The 21,390-nt window shown below is 35.0% G+C and overlaps 1 protein-coding gene across 1 annotated transcript in view; it reads left to right on the forward strand.

The window, feature by feature from the left end:
* entpd5b (ectonucleoside triphosphate diphosphohydrolase 5b) overlaps positions 1 to 21,390 on the forward strand; it is a 40,845-nt gene that overhangs the window by 17,880 nt on the left and 1,575 nt on the right. The gene's annotated exons all lie outside the window — the stretch shown is intronic.

Raw genomic sequence — 21,390 nt, forward strand, 5'->3', positions numbered from 1 at the left:
ACTTACTATGACATTTTTGGGATGGTTTTATGACATACTACTACTGTGGCATCTTTATGACAGATTATACTAAGGCTTTTTTATTACTTTTTAATGACATGCTGTGCTATGATACTTTTTTTAATACTTTTTTAACCTTCTTTACTTCTTTGACATGTAATACTTTTCATGATTGGTTATGACAAACAATATTATGACCCTATATTATGATTATTTTGTGACTTTTTGGTGGCGTATAATACAATGACATTTTTATGACAAACTATACTATGACTTTTTATTCACTTTTTAATGGCATACTATACCATATCTTTTGTATGACATACTGTACTGTGACTTTTATGACTTTTTTGAGATACTATACTATGTAGTACTATACATGACATACCATAGTATGTCTTTTTGTTCTATTTTGATTGATATGCTGTAGTATGATTTTTCGCACTATTTTTGACGACATACTATAGTATGACTTTTTGGCACCGTTTTGGACAACATACTATAACATGACATTTTTGTGCTATTTTGAATGTCATAGTATAGTATGACTTTTTCGTGCTACTGTTGACAACATGCTATAGTATGACTTTTTCTTCCTATTTTGGATGACACGCCATAGTGTGACTTTTTCGCTCTGTAGAGGATTTGCACGTGACATCGCAGCATGCAGAAGTCACTGTGGTTATGCCCACTGAGAGGCAGAAAGATGAGTGGCAGAGTAAGCTTGAATGCTGCGAAAAAACAAAAACTACATACAAAATGGGGAAGAACTGTTGTGCGATTGACTGTTCAAAAAGATTCAACAAGCAGTCAGAGCTTTCTTTTTATCAACTGCTGAAAGCCAAAGAAAAGGGAAGCAAATGGATCACTGCAATTCGCAGAAACAACTGGAGTCTGGGTACTGAAACATGGATTTGCTGTTCCCTTTTCATATTAACTGCACTAGTATCAAAAGGCAATTTCTGGCAATAAATGTACTTAAGTATCAAATGTACACGTACATGTAAATTTTACATAAAGGCTATTTGCATGTGTTAATACACTATAAATTGACTTATTATCAGCTGGTTATTTGATTTAATATTTTGCTTTTTCTGATATTTAGCATTTTTCATTTTTGCTTTGCTTTTAAATCTAGCCAATTAAATTAATTTTAAAATATGTGTGTTAAGTCTGTTGTATGCCTTCAGGTTTTTGCATTGTGTATTTTTCCGGCATCAAAGCCAGGTACATAAATGACAGGACACCTGATTCGTGACCACATGTCAATGTCCATGGACCGCTGGTTCTATGGTAAACTGTAAGGATCATTGTTGAGTGCAACTGCCCTTAACTTGGGCATATAATCGTTTGTTTTACTCCCGGTTTTGCTGTTTCCACTGCTAAATTCGAAGGTTGATGGATGTTTTGCTGCTCAGTCCAACTGTAGGGGGCGAGTTTCTTTGGGACAAATGACGTCAATGCATGCCCTCTATTTTGGACGACATGTTGTAATATACATTTTTATGCTACTTTGGATGATGTAATATACAGTGACTTTTTTGTGCTATTTTATACAACATACTATATTTTGACCTCTTTGTGCTATTTTGGACTATTTAATATACTATCAGTTTTTCGTGCCACTTTTTGACGCTTTTTTGGAGTTCTTGATGCAGTTTCGGACGACAGGTTATAGTATGACTTTTTACTGACCTTTTTAATGACATATTATACCATGTCTTTTGTATGACATACTGAACTGTGACTTTTATGACAAAGAGATCGCAACAACAACTAATTCAATAGCATTACATCAATACATGATACACACTATATGATGAAAGACAAAGTAAACAGTAAGAGTTCTTTGGGTTGGTGTCTGAAGACAAGAGGTTCCTGTTCAGTCACTGCACAGCCGGGGCGGGCTTCTTCTTTATAGAAAAGAAAGACCAGACTCTGAGACCTGGTATAGATTAACAGAGCCTGAAAGACATCACTGTCAAGAAACGTTTCCCTCTGCCACTCATCTCGTCTGCCTTTGACCTGCTTCAAGGGCCCACCATTTCTACTAAACATGATCTTCACAGCGCCTACCACCTTGTCCACATCAGAGAGGGAGATGAGTTGAAGACAGCGTTCAACACTCCCACGGGGCCCTTTGGCCTCACCAGCGCCCCCGCCGTCTTCCAAGTCCTGGTCAACGACGTACTCAGAGACATGCTCAAAGGCTTTGTCTTTGTCTACCTCGATGACACCCTCATCTTCTCAAAGACCTGGGAAGAGCATGTCCATCTTGTCCAGTCTGTGCTCCAGTGCCTCCTCGAGATTTCCCTGTTTCTTAAAGCAGAGAAGTGCGAGTTCCATGCTTCATCTGTCTCCTTTCTGGGGTACATCGTGGCTCAAGGCAGCGTGCAGATGGACCCAGCTAAGGTCTCATCTGTCGTCTCATGGCCTGTTCTTGACTCCCGCAAACAACTTCAACGATTCCTGGGGTTGGCTAACTTCTACCGCCGCTTCATCCACAACTACAGCTCTGCGGCCGCCCCACTCTCAGCCCTCACCTCCTCCAAGTTGCCCTTCCAGTGGACCTCTGCTGCTGACGAGGTTTTCCAGACTCAAGTCCACGTTTACCTCAGCGCCCATCCTCCAGATACCTGACTCTGAGCGCCTCTGATGTGGGGGTGGGAGCTGTAACACTCGTGACTTTGTCAAGGCCTGCTTGGTCTGCAACCAACACAAAGCTCCCGTCAGGCCCCAGCAGGCCTTCTCTAGCCTCTCCCAGGCCCACATCTCCTCGGACTTTGTCTCGGGCCTTCCTTCCTCTAGCGGCAACACGGTTATTCTCACTGTGGTCGACTGTATTAGTAAGATGGCCCACTTCGTGCCCCTGCCCAAGCTGCCGTCGGCCAAGGAGACTGCCCAGCTGGTCCTGCTCGATGTCTTATGCCTACATGGTTTCCTTGTTGTGGTGGTGTCCGACCGGGGTCCCCAATTCTCCTCTGTCTTCTGGAGGAAATTCTGCAGCCTCATTGGAGCCACTGCCAGTTTCTCCTCCAGGTTCCATTCCCAATCCAAGGCAGACCAAAAGCAAGAACCAGGAGATGGAGACAGCTCTTCGTTGCTTTGGTCTCTCAGGATCCATCCTCCTGGTCACAGCAGCTCCTGTGGGTGAAGTATGCCATAACTCCCTCACCAGCTCTGCCACTGGCTTCTCACCCTTTCGAATATGCATCTTCCTGAGGAGGGGCCGTCCAACGATGAGGGTTCCCTCCCCTTTAGCCCTTTCTCCATCCCGGCTGGGGATGTGGACTGGTCTGGCTCCAAGGAGTTCTACTGCTTCGGCTCCCTTAAGAGATGGCCATTCTTCCTGCCATCTTCAGAGCCTCCCGCCGAGCGAAACATCTCTTCTGTGTGAATGCCTCTGGTATTTATCGTTTCAATGGTACATCGATTCCCCGCCTGTCCTCGTTGATCCTGCTGCCTGATCCTACTGGATCCGTCTGCCTGCCAGCCTAACGCCGACTCTGCTTCCTCCTCGACTACTAGCCCGGCCTGCCCCTCTTCAGAGTCCCTGCTTTTCCCACAAGCTCCCTGTTGTAAGTGTTCCTGCAGCTTACCTGATACATTCACCTGCCAGCTCCACGTTCACCATTTCTCCATCCAAACTCTGAACAACCCCTGTGAACTCTGCTCCACCCCAGAACTGATAACTGTCCCAACTTACCTGCAGCCTGACTATACTCGCCTTTGCTCTATTAAACCTGCCAAAAGATTAAATAAAGGTCATTACCAACTACTCAACATACTATTCTATAATGTCTTTGGTAATTTTATCGACATGCAATATTATGATGTTTTTCACCGTTTTCTTTCAAGGTTCTACACTTATGACTTGTCTTGACTTGCTATTTTATGTGGTTTTCAGCTGTTTTTTGGACATGTCATATTTTTCTTTTTTTGCCATAGTATAACCCTGCTTTTTTTGGTCAATTTTTAAACATGCTATTTTATTGTTTTTTTTGTCTGTTAAGGGATGTTTAGGGATCTATTTTATGGGATTTCTGGCCGTTTTTGGATGTTTTTTCAACGTTGTATACTTTAACATGACTCTACATGCTACACTGAGTGGTTTTCAGCTGTTGTTGGGAGATGTCATATTTTCACATTTTTCGCCATACTACAGCCTATAGCTTCTTTGGTCTTTTTTTTTCAACATGCAATTTTATGGGGTTTCTGACCATTTTTGGCTGTTTTTTCAACATTGTATGCCATAACAATACTCTACATGCTATACTAAGTGTTTTTCAGCCTTTTTTTGACATGACATATTTTGACATTTTTGCCATACTTTAGCCTTGCATTTTTGGTGGATTTTTCAACATGGTGTTTTATTGTGTTTTGGGCCATTTTTACAAAATCCTTTGCTGTGGTGTGTTTCTGCACACTATTTTATGTGGTTTAAGGTTGTTTACAGCAATTTTTTGCATGTGTCATATTTTGACATTTTTGCCATATTTTTGCCTTGCTTTTTTTGGTGGATTTTTCAACATGTTATTTTAAGCATTTTTAGGTCGTTTTTGCAAAATCCTTTGCTATGGTGTGTTTCTGCACACTATTTTATGTTGTTTCGTGTGGTTTTCAGCATTTTTTTGGATGTGTCATATTTGGACATTTTTGCCATACTATAGCCTTGCTTTTTTGGTGGATTTTTCCATATGCTATTTTATGTTGTTTTGGGCCATTTTTGCAAAATCCTTTGCTATGGTGTGTTTCTGCACACTATTTTATGTGGTTTAATGTAGTTTTCAGCAATTTTTTGGATGTGTGATATTTTGACATTTTTGCCATACTATAGCCTTGCTTTTTTGGTGGATTTGTCCATATGCTATTTTATGCAGTTTTAGGCTGTTTTTGCAAAATCCTTTGCTATGGTGTGTTTCTGCACACTATTTTATGTTGTTTCGTGTGGTTTTCAGCATTTTTTTGGATGTGTCATATTTTGACATTTTTGCCATACTATAGCCTTGCTTTTTTGGTGGATTTTTCCATATGCTATTTTATGTTGTTTTGGGCCATTTTTGCAAAATCCTTTGCTATGGTGTGTTTCTGCACACTATTTTATGTGGTTTAATGTGGTTTTCAGTATTTTTTTGGATGTGTCATATTTTGACATTTTTGCCATACTATAGCCTTGCTTTTTTGGTGGATTTGTCCATATGCTATTTTATGCAGTTTTAGGCTGTTTTTGCAAAATACTTTGCTATGGTGTGTTTCTGCACACTATTTTATGTTGTTTAAGGTGGTTTTCAGCAATTTTTTGGATGTGTCATATTTTGACATTTTTGCCATACTATAGCCTTGCTTTTTTGGTGGATTTGTCCATATGCTATTTTATGCAGTTTTAGGCTGTTTTTGCAAAATCCTTTGCTATGGTGTGTTTCTGCATGCTATTTTATGTTTTTTCGTGTGGTTTTCAGCATTTTTTTGGATGTGTCATATTTTGACATTTTTGCCATACGATAGCCTTGCTTTTTCTGTGGATTTTTCAACATGCTATTTTATGGTGTTTTGGGCCATTTTTGCAAAATCCTTTGCTATGGTGTGTTTCAGCATGCTATTTAATGTGGTTTAATGTGGTTTTCAGTATTTTTTTGGATGTGTCATATTTTGACATTTTTGCCATACTATAGCCTTGCTTTTTTGGTGGATTTTTCAACATGCTATTTTATGGTGTTTTGGGCCATTTTTGCAAAATCCTTTGCTATGGTGTGTTTCTGCACACTATTTTATGTGGTTTAATGTGGTTTTCAGTATTTTTTTGGATGTGTCATATTTTGACATTTTTGCCATACTATAGCCTTGCTTTTTTGGTGGATTTTTCAACATGCTATTTTATGGTGTTTTGGGCCATTTTTGCAAAATCCTTTGCTATGGTGTGTTTCTGCACACTATTTTATGTTGTTTAAGGTGGTTTTCAGCAATTTTTTGGATGTGTCATATTTTGACATTTTTGCCATACTATAGCCTTGCTTTTTTGGTGGATTTGTCCATATGCTATTTTATGGTGTTTTAGGCTGTTTTTGCAAAATCCTTTGCTATGGTGTGTTTCTGCATGCTATTTTATGTTGTTTAAGGTGGTTTTCAGCATTTTTTGGATGTGTCATATTTTGACATTTTTGCCATACTATAGCCTTGCTTTTTTGGTGGATTTGTCCATATGCTATTTTATGGTGTTTTAGGCTGTTTTTGCAAAATCCTTTGCTATGGTGTGTTTCTGCATGCTATTTTATGTTGTTTAAGGTGGTTTTCAGCAGTTTTTTGGATGTGTCATATTTTGACATTTTTGCCATACTATAGCCTTGCTTTTTTGGTGGATTTGTCCATATGCTATTTTATGCAGTTTTAGGCTGTTTTTGCAAAATCCTTTGCTATGGTGTGTTTCTGCATGCTATTTTATGTTTTTTCGTGTGGTTTTCAGCATTTTTTTGGATGTGTCATCTTTTGACATTTTTTGCCATACTATAGCCTTGCTTTTTCTGTGGATTTTTCAACATGCTATTTTATGGTGTTTTGGGCCATTTTTGCAAAATCCTTTGCTATGGTGTGTTTCTGCACACTATTTTATGTTGGTTAATGTAGTTTTTAGCAATTTTTTGGATGTGTCATATTTTGACATTTTTGCCATACTATAGCCTTGCTTTTTTGGTGGATTTGTCCATATGCTATTTTATGGTGTTTTAGGCTGTTTTTGCATAATCTTTTGCTTTGGTGTGTTTCTGCACGCTATTTTATGTTGTTTCGTGTGGTTTTCAGCATTTTTTTGGATGTGTCATATTTTGACATTTTTGCCATACTATAGCCTTGCTTTTTTGGGTGGATTTTTCAACATGCTATTTTATGGTGTTTTAGGCTGTTTTTGCAAAATCCTTTGCTATGGTGTGTTTCTGCACACTATTTTATGTGGTTTAAGGTTGTTTACAGCAATTTTTTGGATGTGTCATCTTTTGACATTTTTTGCCATACTATAGCCTTGCTTTTTCTGTGGATTTTTCAACATGCTATTTTATGTTGTTTTGGGCCATTTTTGCAAAATCCTTTGCTATGGTGTGTTTCTGCACACTATTTTATGTTGTTTAAGGTGGTTTTCAGCAGTTTTTTGGATGTGTCATATTTTGACATTTTTGCCATACTATAGCCTTGCTTTTTTGGTGGATTTTGCCATATGCTATTTTATGGTGTTTTGGGCCATTTTTGCAAAATCCTTTGCTATGGTGTGTTTCTGCACACTATTTTATGTGGTTTAATGTGGTTTTCAGCAATTTTTTGGATGTGTCATATTTTGACATTTTTGCCATACTATAGCCTTGCTTTTTTGGTGGATTTGCCCATATGCTATTTTATGCAGTTTTAGGCTGTTTTTGTAAAATCCTTTGCTGTGGTGTGTTTCTGCATGCTATTTTATGTGGTTTAATGTGGTTTTCAGCAATTTTTGGATGTGTCATATTTTGACATTTTTGCCATACTATAGCCTTGCTTTTTTTTTTTGGTGGATTTTTCAACATGCTATTTTATGGTGTTTTAGGCCATTTTGTAAAATCCTTTGCTATGGTGTGTTTCTGCACACTATTTTATGTTGGTTAATGTAGTTTTTAGCAATTTTTTGGATGTGTCATATTTTGACATTTTTGCCATACTATAGCCTTGCTTTTTTTGGGGGATTTTTCAACATGCTATTTTATGTTGTTTTGGGCCATTTTGCAAAATCCTTTGCTATGGTGTGTTTCTGCACACTATTTTATGTTGTTTAAGGTGGTTTTCAGCAGTTTTTTGGATGTGTCATATTTTGACATTTTTGCCATACTATAGCCTTGCTTTTTTGGTGGATTTGTCCATATGCTATTTTATGGTGTTTTAGGCTGTTTTTGCAAAATCCTTTGCTATGGTGTGTTTCTGCACGCTATTTTATGTTTTTTCGTGTGGTTTTCAGCATTTTTTGGATTTGTCATATTTTTACATTTTTGCCATACTATAGCCTTGCTTTTTCTGTGGATTTTTCAACATGCTATTTTATGTTGTTTTGGGCCATTTTTGCAAAATCCTTTGCTATGGTGTGTTTCTGCACACTATTTTATGTTGTTTAAGGTGGTTTTCAGCAATTTTTTGGATGTGTCATATTTGGACATTTTTGCCATACTATAGCCTTGCTTTTTTGGTGGATTTGTCCATATGCTATTTTATGGTGTTTTAGGCTGTTTTTGCAAAATCCTTTGCTATGGTGTGTTTCTGCACACTATTTTATGTTGTTTAATGCAGTTTTCAGCAATTTTTTGGATGTGTCATATTTTGACATTTTTGCCATACTATAGCCTTGCTTTTTTGGTGGATTTTGCCATATGCTATTTTATGTTGTTTTGGGCCATTTTTGCAAAATCCTTTGCTATGGTGTGTTTCTGCACAATATTTTATATTGTTTAAAGTAGTTTTCAGCAATTTTTTGGATGTGTGATATTTTGACATTTTTCCATACCATAGCCTTGCTTTTTTTGGTGGATTTTTCAACATGCTATTTTAAGCAGTTTTAGGCTGTTTTTGTAAAATCCTTTGCTATGGTGTGTTTCTGCACACTATTTTATGTTGTTTAATGCAGTTTTCAGCAATTTTTTGGATTTGTCATATTTTGACATTTTTGCCATACTATAGCCTTGCTTTTTCTGTGGATTTTTCAACATGCTATTTTATGGTGTTTTGGGCCATTTTTGCAAAATCCTTTGCTATGGTGTGTTTCTGCACACTATTTTATGTGGTTTAATGTGGTTTTCAGCAGTTTTTTGGATGTGTCATATTTTGACATTTTTGCCATACTATAGCCTTGCTTCTTTGGTGGATTTTTCCATATGCTATTTTGTGGTGTTTTGGGCCATTTTTGCAAAATCCTTTGCTATGGTGTGTTTCTGCAAACTATTTTATGTTGTTTAATGCAGTTTTCAGCAGTTTTTTGGACATGTCATATTTTGACAATTTCAAAGTCAAAGTCAAACTCTGCTTTATTGTCAATTCTGTGATATTTACAGCACATACAGATGATTGAAATTGCGTTCATCTAAGACCAAAAGTGCAGCCGGTGAAATACAACCATAAGAAAAAAGACAGAAAGGGCATGCAAAATCAGCAATATTTACAAATGAAACAGTCAATAATAACAACTAACAACAAAAGCACATACAAGGTTAAAGTGTTCAAGTGTTCTGGCTAAAATGATCAAGTGTCAAGTGTTCAAGTTTTCTTCCTTGTAAGGGGGAGTAGTCCAATGCTGCATAAAGTTACTGTTGCAGTCCCTGAGTTCAGTGGAACAGTTTCTGGGGATGACAGAGTTCAGTTGTTGGAGGGGCAGTTGTGGGGGGGCTATGTCCAGGGGGCAGAAGAAGGAGAGGGGACAGAGCAGGGAGAGAGTTCAGCTTCCTGACAGCCTGGTGGAGAAGCTGTCCTTGAGTCTGCTGGTCCTGGCCCAAAGAGTCCGCAGTCTCCTCCCCGATGGCAGCAGACCGAAGGAGCTCTGAGCCGGGTGAGTGGGATCACCTGCAATACAGAGAGCTTTGTGGATGAGGTGGGTGCTGAAAATGTCCTGAAGAGAGGGGAGAAAGACAACGACAACGGTTTAAGGTAGTTTTCAGCAGTTTTTTGGATGTGTCATATTTTGACATTTTTGCCATACTATAGCCTTGCGTTTTTTGGTGGATTTTTCAACATGCTATTTTAAGCATTTTTAGGTCGTTTTTGTAAAATCCTTTGCTGTGGTGTGTTTCTGCAAACTATTTTATGTGGTTTAATGTGGTTTTCAGCAATTTTTTGGATGTGTCATATTTTGACATTTTTGCCATACTATAGCCTTGCTTTTTTTGGTGGATTTTTCAACATGTTATTTTAAGCATTTTTAGGTCGTTTTTGTAAAATCCTTTGCTATGGTGTGTTTCTGCACACTATTTTATGTGGTTTAAGGTTGTTTACAGCAATTTTTTGGATGTGTCATATTTTGACATTTTTGCCATACTATAGCCTTGCTTTTTTGGTGGATTTTTTCAACATGCTATTTTATGGTGTTTTGGGCCATTTTTGCAAAATCCTTTGCTATGGTGTGTTTCTGCACACTATTTTATGTGGTTTAATGTGGTTTTCAGCAATTTTTTGGATGTGTCATATTTTGACATTTTTGCCATACTATAGCCTTGCTTTTTTTGGTGGATTTTTCAACATGCTATTTTATGCAGTTTTAGGCCATTTTGTAAAATCCTTTGCTATGGTGTGTTTCTGCACACTATTTTATGTTGTTTAATGCAGTTTTCAGCAATTTTTTGGATGTGTCATATTTTGACATTTTTGCCATACTATAGCCTTGCTGTTTTGGTGGATTTTTTCAACATGCTATTTTATGGTGTTTTGGGACATTTTTGCAAAATCCTTTGCTATGGTGTGTTTCTGCACACTATTTTATGTGGTTTAAGGTTGTTTACAGCAATTTTTTGGATGTGTCACATTTTGACATTTTTTCCATACTATAGCCTTGCTTTTTTTGGTGGATTTTTCAACATGCTATTTTAAGCAGTTTTAGGCCGTTTTTGTAAAATCCTTTGCTGTGGTGTGTTTCTGCATACTATTCTCTGTTGTTTAAGGTTGTTTTTAGCAATTTTTTGGATGTGTCACATTTTGACATTTTTCCATACTATAGCCTTGCTTTTTTTGGTGGATTTTTCAACATGCTATTTTAAGCAGTTTTAGGCCGTTTTTGTAAAATCCTTTGCTGTGGTGTGTTTCTGCACACTATTTTATGTGGTTTAAGGTTGTTTACAGCAATTTTTTGGATGTGTCACATTTTGACATTTTTTCCATACTATAGCCTTGCTTTTTTTGGTGGATTTTTCAACATGCTATTTTATGGTGTTTTGGGCCATTTTTTTACAAAATCCTTTGCTATGGTGTGTTTCTGCACACTATTTTATGTGGTTTAATGCAGTTTTCAGCAATTTTTTGGATTTGTCATATTTTGACATTTTTGCCATACTATAGCCTTGCTTTTTCTGTGGATTTTTTCAACATGCTATTTTATGGTGTTTTGGGCCATTTTTGCAAAATCCTTTGCTATGGTGTGTTTCTGCACACTATTTTATGTGGTTTAAGGTTGTTTACAGCAATTTTTTGGATGTGTCATATTTTGACATTTTTGCCATACTATAGCCTTGCTTTTTTTGGTGGATTTTTCAACATGCTATTTTATGCAGTTTTAGGCCGTTTTTGTAAAATCCTTTGCTATGGTGTGTTTCTGCACACTATTTTATGTTGTTTAATGCAGTTTTCAGCAATTTTTTGGATTTGTCATATTTTGACATTTTTGCCATACTATAGCCTTGCTTTTTTGGTGGATTTTTTCAACATGCTATTTTATGGTGTTTTGGGCCATTTTTTACAAAATCCTTTGCTATGGTGTGTTTCTGCACACTATTTTATGTGGTTTAAGGTTGTTTACAGCAATTTTTTGGATGTGTCATATTTTGACATTTTTGCCATACTATAGCCTTGCTTTTTTTGGTGGATTTTTCAACATGCTATTTTATGCAGTTTTAGGCCGTTTTTGTAAAATCCTTTGCTATGGTGTGTTTCTGCACACTATTTTATGTTGTTTAATGCAGTTTTCAGCAATTTTTTGGATGTGTCATATTTTGACATTTTTGCCATACTATAGCCTTGCTTTTTTGGTGGATTTTTTCAACATGCTATTTTATGGTGTTTTGGGACATTTTTGCAAAATCCTTTGCTATGGTGTGTTTCTGCACACTATTTTATGTGGTTTAAGGTTGTTTACAGCAATTTTTTGGATGTGTCACATTTTGACATTTTTGCCATACTATAGCCTTGCTTTTTTTGGTGGATTTTTCAACATGCTATTTTAAGCATTTTTAGGTCGTTTTTGTAAAATCCTTTGCTGTGGTGTGTTTCTGCACACTATTTTATGTTGTTTAATGCAGTTTTCAGCAATTTTTTGGATGTGTCATATTTTGACATTTTTGCCATACTATAGCCTTGCTTTTTTGGTGGATTTTTTCAACATGCTATTTTATGGTGTTTTGGGACATTTTTGCAAAATCCTTTGCTATGGTGTGTTTCTGCACACTATTTTATGTGGTTTAAGGTTGTTTACAGCAATTTTTTGGATGTGTCACATTTTGACATTTTTTCCATACTATAGCCTTGCTTTTTTTGGTGGATTTTTCAACATGCTATTTTAAGCAGTTTTAGGCCGTTTTTGTAAAATCCTTTGCTATGGTGTGTTTCTGCACACTATTTTATGTGGTTTAAGGTTGTTTACAGCAATTTTTTAGATGTGTCATATTTTGACATTTTTGCCATACTATAGCCTTGCTTTTTCTGTGGATTTTTCAACATGCTATTTTAAGCATTTTTAGGTCGTTTTTGTAAAATCCTTTGCTATGGTGTGTTTCTGCACACTATTTTATGTGGTTTAAGGTTGTTTACAGCAATTTTTTGGATGTGTCATATTTTGACATTTTTGCCATACTATAGCCTTGCTTTTTTTGGTGGATTTTTCAATATGCTATTTTAAGCATTTTTAGGTCGTTTTTGTAAAATCCTTTGCTATGGTGTGTTTCTGCACACTATTTTATGTTGTTTAATGCAGTTTTCAGCAATTTTTTGGATGTGTCATATTTTGACATTTTTGCCATACTATAGCCTTGCTTTTTTGGTGGATTTTTTCAACATGCTATTTTATGGTGTTTTGGGACATTTTTGCAAAATCCTTTGCTATGGTGTGTTTCTGCACACTATTTTATGTGGTTTAAGGTTGTTTACAGCAATTTTTTGGATGTGTCACATTTTGACATTTTTGCCATACTATAGCCTTGCTTTTTTTGGTGGATTTTTCAACATGCTATTTTAAGCAGTTTTAGGCCGTTTTTGCAAAATCCTTTGCTATGGTGTGTTTCTGCACACTATTTTATGTTGTTTAATGCAGTTTTCAGCAATTTTTTGGATGTGTCATATTTTGACATTTTTGCCATACTATAGCCTTGCTTTTTCTGTGGATTTTTCAACATGCTATTTTATGGTGTTTTAGGCCGTTTTTTACAAAATCCTTTGCTATGGTGTGTTTCTGCACACTATTTTATGTGGTTTAAGGTTGTTTACAGCAATTTTTTGGATGTGTCATATTTTGACATTTTTGCCATACTATAGCCTTGCTTTTTTTGGTGGATTTTTCAACATGCTATTTTAAGCATTTTTAAGTCGTTTTTGTAAAATCCTTTGCTATGGTGTGTTTCTGCACACTATTTTATGTTGTTTAATGCAGTTTTCAGCAATTTTTTGGATGTGTCATATTTTGACATTTTTGCCATACTATAGCCTTGCTTTTTTGGTGGATTTTTCAACATGCTATTTTGTGGTATTTTGGGCAATTTTTGCAAAATCATATGCAATGGCTTGTTTCTGCACACTATTTTATGTGGTTTAAGGTTGTTTACAGCAATTTTTTGGATGTGTCATATTTTGACATTTTTGCCATACTATAGCCTTGCTTTTTTTGGTGGATTTTTCAACATGCTATTTTAAGCATTTTTAGGTCGTTTTTGTAAAATTTTTTGCTATGGTGTGTTTCTGCACACTATTTTATGTTGTTTAATGCAGTTTTCAGCAATTTTTTGGATGTGTCATATTTTGACATTTTTGCCATACTATAGCCTTGCTTTTTTGGTGGATTTTTTCAACATGCTATTTTATGATGTTTTGGGCCATTTTTTACAAAATCCTTTGCTATGGTGTGTTTCTGCACACTATTTTATGTTGTTTAATGCAGTTTTCAGCAATTTTTTGGATGTGTCATATTTTGACATTTTTGCCATACTATAGCCTTGCTTTTTTGGTGGATTTTTCAACATGCTATTTTATGGTGTTTTGGGACATTTTTGCAAAATCCTTTGCTATGGTGTGTTTCTGCACACTATTTTATGTGGTTTAAGGTTGTTTACAGCAATTTTTTGGATGTGTCACATTTTGACATTTTTGCCATACTATAGCCTTGCTTTTTTTGGTGGATTTTTCAACATGCTATTTTAAGCAGTTTTAGGCCGTTTTTGTAAAATCCTTTGCTGTGGTGTGTTTCTGCACACTATTTTATGTTGTTTAATGCAGTTTTCAGCAATTTTTTGGATGTGTCATATTTTGACATTTTTGCCATACTATAGCCTTGCTTTTTTGGTGGATTTTTTCAACATGCTATTTTATGGTGTTTTGGGCCATTTTTTTTACAAAATCCTTTGCTATGGTGTGTTTCTGCACACTATTTTATGTGGTTTAAGGTTGTTTACAGCAATTTTTTGGATGTGTCATATTTTGACATTTTTGCCATACTATAGCCTTGCTTTTTTTGGTGGATTTTTCAACATGCTATTTTAAGCATTTTTAGGTCGTTTTTGTAAAATCCTTTGCTATGGTGTGTTTCTGCACACTATTTTATGTTGTTTAATGCAGTTTTCAGCAATTTTTTGGATGTGTCATATTTTGACATTTTTGCCATACTATAGCCTTGCTTTTTTGGTGGATTTTTTCAACATGCTATTTTATGGTGTTTTGGGACATTTTTGCAAAATCCTTTGCTATGGTGTGTTTCTGCACACTATTTTATGTGGTTTAAGGTTGTTTACAGCAATTTTTTGGATGTGTCACATTTTGACATTTTTTCCATACTATAGCCTTGCTTTTTTTGGTGGATTTTTCAACATGCTATTTTAAGCAGTTTTAGGCCGTTTTTGTAAAATCCTTTGCTGTGGTGTGTTTCTGCACACTATTTTATGTTGTTTAATGCAGTTTTCAGCAATTTTTTGGATGTGTCATATTTTGACATTTTTGCCATACTATAGCCTTGCTTTTTTGGTGGATTTTTTCAACATGCTATTTTATGGTGTTTTGGGACATTTTTTACAAAATCCTTTGCTATGGTGTGTTTCTGCACACTATTTTATGTGGTTTAAGGTTGTTTACAGCAATTTTTTGGATGTGTCATATTTTGACATTTTTGCCATACTATAGCCTTGCTTTTTTTGGTGGATTTTTCAACATGCTATTTTAAGCATTTTTAGGTCGTTTTTGTAAAATCCTTTGCTATGGTGTGTTTCTGCACACTATTTTATGTTGTTTAATGCAGTTTTCAGCAATTTTTTGGATGTGTCATATTTTGACATTTTTGCCATACTATAGCCTTGCTTTTTTTGGTGGATTTTTCAACATGCTATTTTAAGCATTTTTAGGTCGTTTTTGTAAAATCCTTTGCTATGGTGTGTTTCTGCACACTATTTTATGTTGTTTAATGCAGTTTTCAGCAATTTTTTGGATGTGTCATATTTTGACATTTTTGCCATACTATAGCCTTGCTTTTTTGGTGGATTTTTCAACATGCTATTTTATGGTGTTTTGGGACATTTTTGCAAAATCCTTTGCTATGGTGTGTTTCTGCACACTATTTTATGTGGTTTAAGGTTGTTTACAGCAATTTTTTGGATGTGTCATATTTTGACATTTTTGCCATACTATAGCCTTGCTTTTTTTGGTGGATTTTTCAATATGCTATTTTAAGCAGTTTTAGGCCGTTTTTGTAAAATCCTTTGCTGTGGTGTGTTTCTGCACACTATTTTATGTGGTTTAATGCAGTTTTCAGCAATTTTTTGGATTTGTCATATTTTGACATTTTTGCCATACTATAGCCTTGCTTTTTCTGTGGATTTTTCAACATGCTATTTTATGGTGTTTTGGGACATTTTTGCAAAATCCTTTGCTATGGTGTGTTTCTGCACACTATTTTATGTTGTTTAATGCAGTTTTCAGCAATTTTTTGGATTTGTCATATTTTGACATTTTTGCCATACTATAGCCTTGCTTTTTTTGGTGGATTTTTCAACATGCTATTTTATGTTGTTTTGGGCCATTTTTTACAAAATCCTTTGCTATGGTGTGTTTCTGCACACTATTTTATGTGGTTTAAAGTGGTTTTCAGCAATTTTTTGGATGTGTCATATTTTGACATTTTTTCCATACTATAGCCTTGCTTTTTTTGGTGGATTTTTCAACATGCTATTTTAAGCATTTTTAGGTCGTTTTTGTAAAATCCTTTGCTATGGTGTGTTTCTGCACACTATTTTATGTGGTTTAAGGTTGTTTACAGCAATTTTTTGGATGTGTCATATTTTGACATTTTTGCCATACTATAGCCTTGCTTTTTTTGGTGGATTTTTCAATATGCTATTTTAAGCATTTTTAGGTCGTTTTTGTAAAATCCTTTGCTATGGTGTGTTTCTGCACACTATTTTATGTTGTTTAATGCAGTTTTCAGCAATTTTTTGGATGTGTCATATTTTGACATTTTTGCCATACTATAGCCTTGCTTTTTTTGGTGGATTTTTCAACATGCTATTTTATGGTGTTTTGGGACATTTTTGCAAAATCCTTTGCTATGGTGTGTTTCTGCACACTATTTTATGTGGTTTAAGGTTGTTTACAGCAATTTTTTGGATGTGTCACATTTTGACATTTTTGCCATACTATAGCCTTGCTTTTTCTGTGGATTTTTCAACATGCTATTTTAAGCAGTTTTAGGCCGTTTTTGTAAAATCCTTTGCTGTGGTGTGTTTCTGCACACTATTTTATGTTGTTTAATGCAGTTTTCAGCAATTTTTTGGATGTGTCATATTTTGACATTTTTGCCATACTATAGCCTTGCTTTTTTGGTGGATTTTTTCAACATGCTATTTTATGGTGTTTTGGGCCATTTTTTTACAAAATCCTTTGCTATGGTGTGTTTCTGCACACTATTTTATGTGGTTTAAGGTGCTTTTCAGCAATTTTGTGGATGTGTCATATTTTGACATTTTTGCCATACTATAGCCTTGCTTTTTTGGTGGATTTTTTCAACATGCTATTTTATGGTGTTTTGGGCCATTTTTGCAAAATCCTTTGCTATGGTGTGTTTCTGCACACTATTTTATGTGGTTTAAGGTTGTTTACAGCAATTTTTTGGATGTGTCATATTTTGACATTTTTGCCATACTATAGCCTTGCTTTTTTTGGTGGATTTTTCAACATGCTATTTTAAGCATTTTTAGGTCGTTTTTGTAAAATCCTTTGCTATGGTGTGTTTCTGCACACTATTTTATGTTGTTTAATGCAGTTTTCAGCAATTTTTTGGATGTGTCATATTTTGACATTTTTGCCATACTATAGCCTTGCTTTTTTGGTGGATTTTTTCAACATGCTATTTTATGGTGTTTTGGGCCATTTTTTACAAAATCCTTTGCTATGGTGTGTTTCTGCACACTATTTTATGTGGTTTAATGCAGTTTTCAGCAATTTTTTGGATTTGTCATATTTTGACATTTTTGCCATACTATAGCCTTGCTTTTTTTGGTGGATTTTTCAACATGCTATTTTATGCAGTTTTAGGCCGTTTATGTAAAATCCTTTGCTGTGGTGTGTTTCTGCAAACTATTTTATGTTGTTTAATGCAGTTTTCAGCAATTTTTTGGATGTGTCATATTTTGACATTTTTGCCATACTATAGCCTTGCTTTTTTGGTGGATTTTTCAACATGCTATTTTATGGTGTTTTGGGCCATTTTTGCAAAATCCTTTGCTATGGTGTGTTTCTGCACACTATTTTATGTGGTTTAAGGTTGTTTACAGCAATTTTTTGGATGTGTCATATTTTGACATTTTTGCCATACTATAGCCTTGCTTTTTTTGGTGGATTTTTCAACATGCTATTTTAAGCATTTTTAGGTCGTTTTTGTAAAATCCTTTGCTATGGTGTGTTTCTGCACACTATTTTATGTTGTTTAATGCAGTTTTCAGCAATTTTTTGGATGTGTCATATTTTGACATTTTTGCCATACTATAGCCTTGCTTTTTCTGTGGATTTTTCAACATGCTATTTTATGGTGTTTTGGGACATTTTTGCAAAATCCTTTGCTATGGTGTGTTTCTGCACACTATTTTATGTTGTTTAATGCAGTTTTCAGCAATTTTTTGGATTTGTCATATTTTGACATTTTTGCCATACTATAGCCTTGCTTTTTTTGGTGGATTTTTCAACATGCTATTTTATGTTGTTTTGGGCCATTTTTTTTACAAAATCCTTTGCTATGGTGTGTTTCTGCACACTATTTTATGTGGTTTAATGCAGTTTTCAGCAATTTTTTGGATTTGTCATATTTTGACATTTTTGCCATACTATAGCCTTGCTTTTTTTGGTGGATTTTTCAATATGCTATTTTAAGCAGTTTTAGGCCGTTTTTGTAAAATCCTTTGCTGTGGTGTGTTTCTGCAAACTATTTTATGTTGTTTAATGCAGTTTTTAGCAATTTTTTGGATTTGTCATATTTTGACATTTTTGCCATACTATAGCCTTGCTTTTTTGGTGGATTTTGCCATATGCTATTTTATGGTGTTTTGGGCCATTTTTGCAAAATCCTTTGCTATGGTGTGTTTCCGCACAATATTTTATGTGGTTTAAGGTTGTTTACAGCAATTTTTTGGATGTGTCATATTTTGACATTTTTGCCATACTATAGCCTTGCTTTTTTTGGTGGATTTTTCAACATGCTATTTTATGCAGTTTTAGGCCGTTTTTGCAAAATCCTTTGCTATGGTGTGTTTCTGCACACTATTTTATGTTGTTTAATGCAGTTTTCAGCAATTTTTTGGATGTGTCATATTTTGACATTTTTGCCATACTATAGCCTTGCTTTTTTTGGTGGATTTTTCAACATGCTATTTTATGGTGTTTTGGGCCATTTTTTACAAAATCCTTTGCTATGGTGTGTTTCTGCACACTATTTTATGTGGTTTAAAGTGGTTTTCAGCAATTTTTTGGATGTGTCATATTTTGACATTTTTGCCATACTATAGCCTTGCTTTTTCTGTGGATTTTTCAACATGCTATTTTATGGTGTTTTGGGCCATTTTTGCAAAATCCTTTGCTATGGTGTGTTTCTGCACACTATTTTATGTGGTTTAAGGTTGTTTACAGCAATTTTTTGGATGTGTCATATTTTGACATTTTTGCCATACTATAGCCTTGCTTTTTTTGGTGGATTTTTCAATATGCTATTTTAAGCAGTTTTAGGCCGTTTTTGTAAAATCCTTTGCTGTGGTGTGTTTCTGCACACTATTTTATGTTGTTTAATGTAGTTTTTAGCAATTTTTTGGATGTGTCATATTTTGACATTTTTGCCATACTATAGCCTTGCTTTTTTGGTGGATTTTTCAACATGCTATTTTATGGTGTTTTGGGCCATTTTTTACAAAATCCTTTGCTATGGTGTGTTTCTGCACACTATTTTATGTGGTTTAATGCAGTTTTCAGCAATTTTTTGGATTTGTCATATTTTGACATTTTTGCCATACTATAGCCTTGCTTTTTTTGGTGGATTTTTCAATATGCTATTTTAAGCAGTTTTAGGCCGTTTTTGTAAAATCCTTTGCTGTGGTGTGTTTCTGCAAACTATTTTATGTTGTTTAATGCAGTTTTCAGCAATTTTTTGGATTTGTCATATTTTGACATTTTTGCCATACTATAGCCTTGCTTTTTTTGGTGGATTTTTCAACATGCTATTTTAAGCATTTTTAGGTCGTTTTTGTAAAATCCTTTGCTATGGTGTGTTTCTGCACACTATTTTATGTTGTTTAATGCAGTTTTCAGCAATTTTTTGGATGTGTCATATTTTGACATTTTTGCCATACTATAGCCTTGCTTTTTTGGTGGATTTGTCCATATGCTATTTTATGGTGTTTTAGGCCATTTTTTACAAAACCCTTTGCTATGGTGTGTTTCTGCACACTATTTTATGTGGTTTAAGGTTGTTTACAGCAATTTTTTGGATGTGTCATATTTTGACATTTTTGCCATACTATAGCCTTGCTTTTTCTGTGGATTTTTCAACATGCTATTTTATGGTGTTTTGGGCCATTTTTTACAACAGGATTTGCTATGGTGTGTTTCTGCATACTATTTTATGTGGTTTAATGTGGTTTTCAGCAATTTTTTGGATGTGTCATATTTTGACATTTTTGCCATACTATAGCCTTGCTTTTTTTGGTGGATTTTTCAACATGCTATTTTATGCAGTTTTAGGCCGTTTTTGAAAAATCCTTTGCTGTGGTGTGTTTCTGCACACTATTTTATGTGGTTTAAGGTGCTTTTCAGCAATTTTGTGGATGTGTCATATTTTGACATTTTTGCCATACTATAGCCTTGCTTTTTTGGTCAATTTTTCCATATGCTTTTTTATGGTGTTTTGGGCAATTTTTTGCACAATCGTTTACTATGGTGTGTTTCCTCACACTATTTTATGTGGTTTCGTGTGGTTTTCAGCATTTTTTGGATGTGTCATATTTTTACCTTTTTGCCATACTATAGCCTTGCTTTTTCTGTGGACTTTTCAACATGCTATTTTATGCAGTTTTAGGCCATTTTTGCAAAATCCTTTGCTATGGTGTGTTTCTGTACACTATTTTATGTTGTTTAATGCAGTTTTCAGCAATTTTTTGGATTTGTCATATTTTGACATTTTTGCCATACTATAGCCTTGCTTTTTCTGTGGATTTTTCAACATGCTATTTTATGGTGTTTGGGGCCATTTTTTACAAAATCCTTTGCTATGGTGTGTTTCTGCACACTATTTTACGTGGTTTAAGGTGGTTTTCAGCTGATGTTTGGACATGTCATATTTTGACATTTTTGCCATACTATAGCCTTGCTTTTTTGGTGGATTTTTCAACATGCTATTTTGTGGTATTTTGGGCAATTTTTGCACAATCGTTTGCTATGGTGTGTTTCCTCACACTATTTTATGTGGTTTCGTGTGGTTTTCAGCATTTTTTGGATGTGTCATATTTTGACATTTTTGCCATACTATAGCCTTGCTTTTTCTGTGGATTTTTCAACATGCTATTTTATGCAGTTTTAGGCCGTTTTTGCAAAATCCTTTGCTATGGTGTGTTTCTGCACATTATTTTATGTGGTTTTCAGTAATTTTTTGGATGCGTCATATTTTGACATTTTTGCCATACTATAGCCTTGCTTTTTGGTGGACTTTAAAGCATGCTACTTTTTTGTGTTTTGGGCAATTTTTAAAAAATGCTTTCCTGTGGCGTGTTTCTGCACACTATTTTACGTGGTTTAAGGTGGTTTTCAGCTGATGTTTGGACATGTCATATTTTGACATTTTTGCCATACTATAGCCTTGCTCTTTTGGTGGATTTTTCACCATGTTATTTTGTGGTATTTTGGGCCATTTTTGCAAAATCCTTTCCAATGGCGTATCTCGGCACGTTATTTCACGTGGTTTAAGGT

This window comes from Plectropomus leopardus, chromosome 16 (assembly GCF_026936395.1).
Source record: "Plectropomus leopardus strain MGB_pleo_1.0 chromosome 16, ASM2693639v1, whole genome shotgun sequence".
Lineage (NCBI taxonomy): Eukaryota > Metazoa > Chordata > Actinopteri > Perciformes > Serranidae > Plectropomus > Plectropomus leopardus.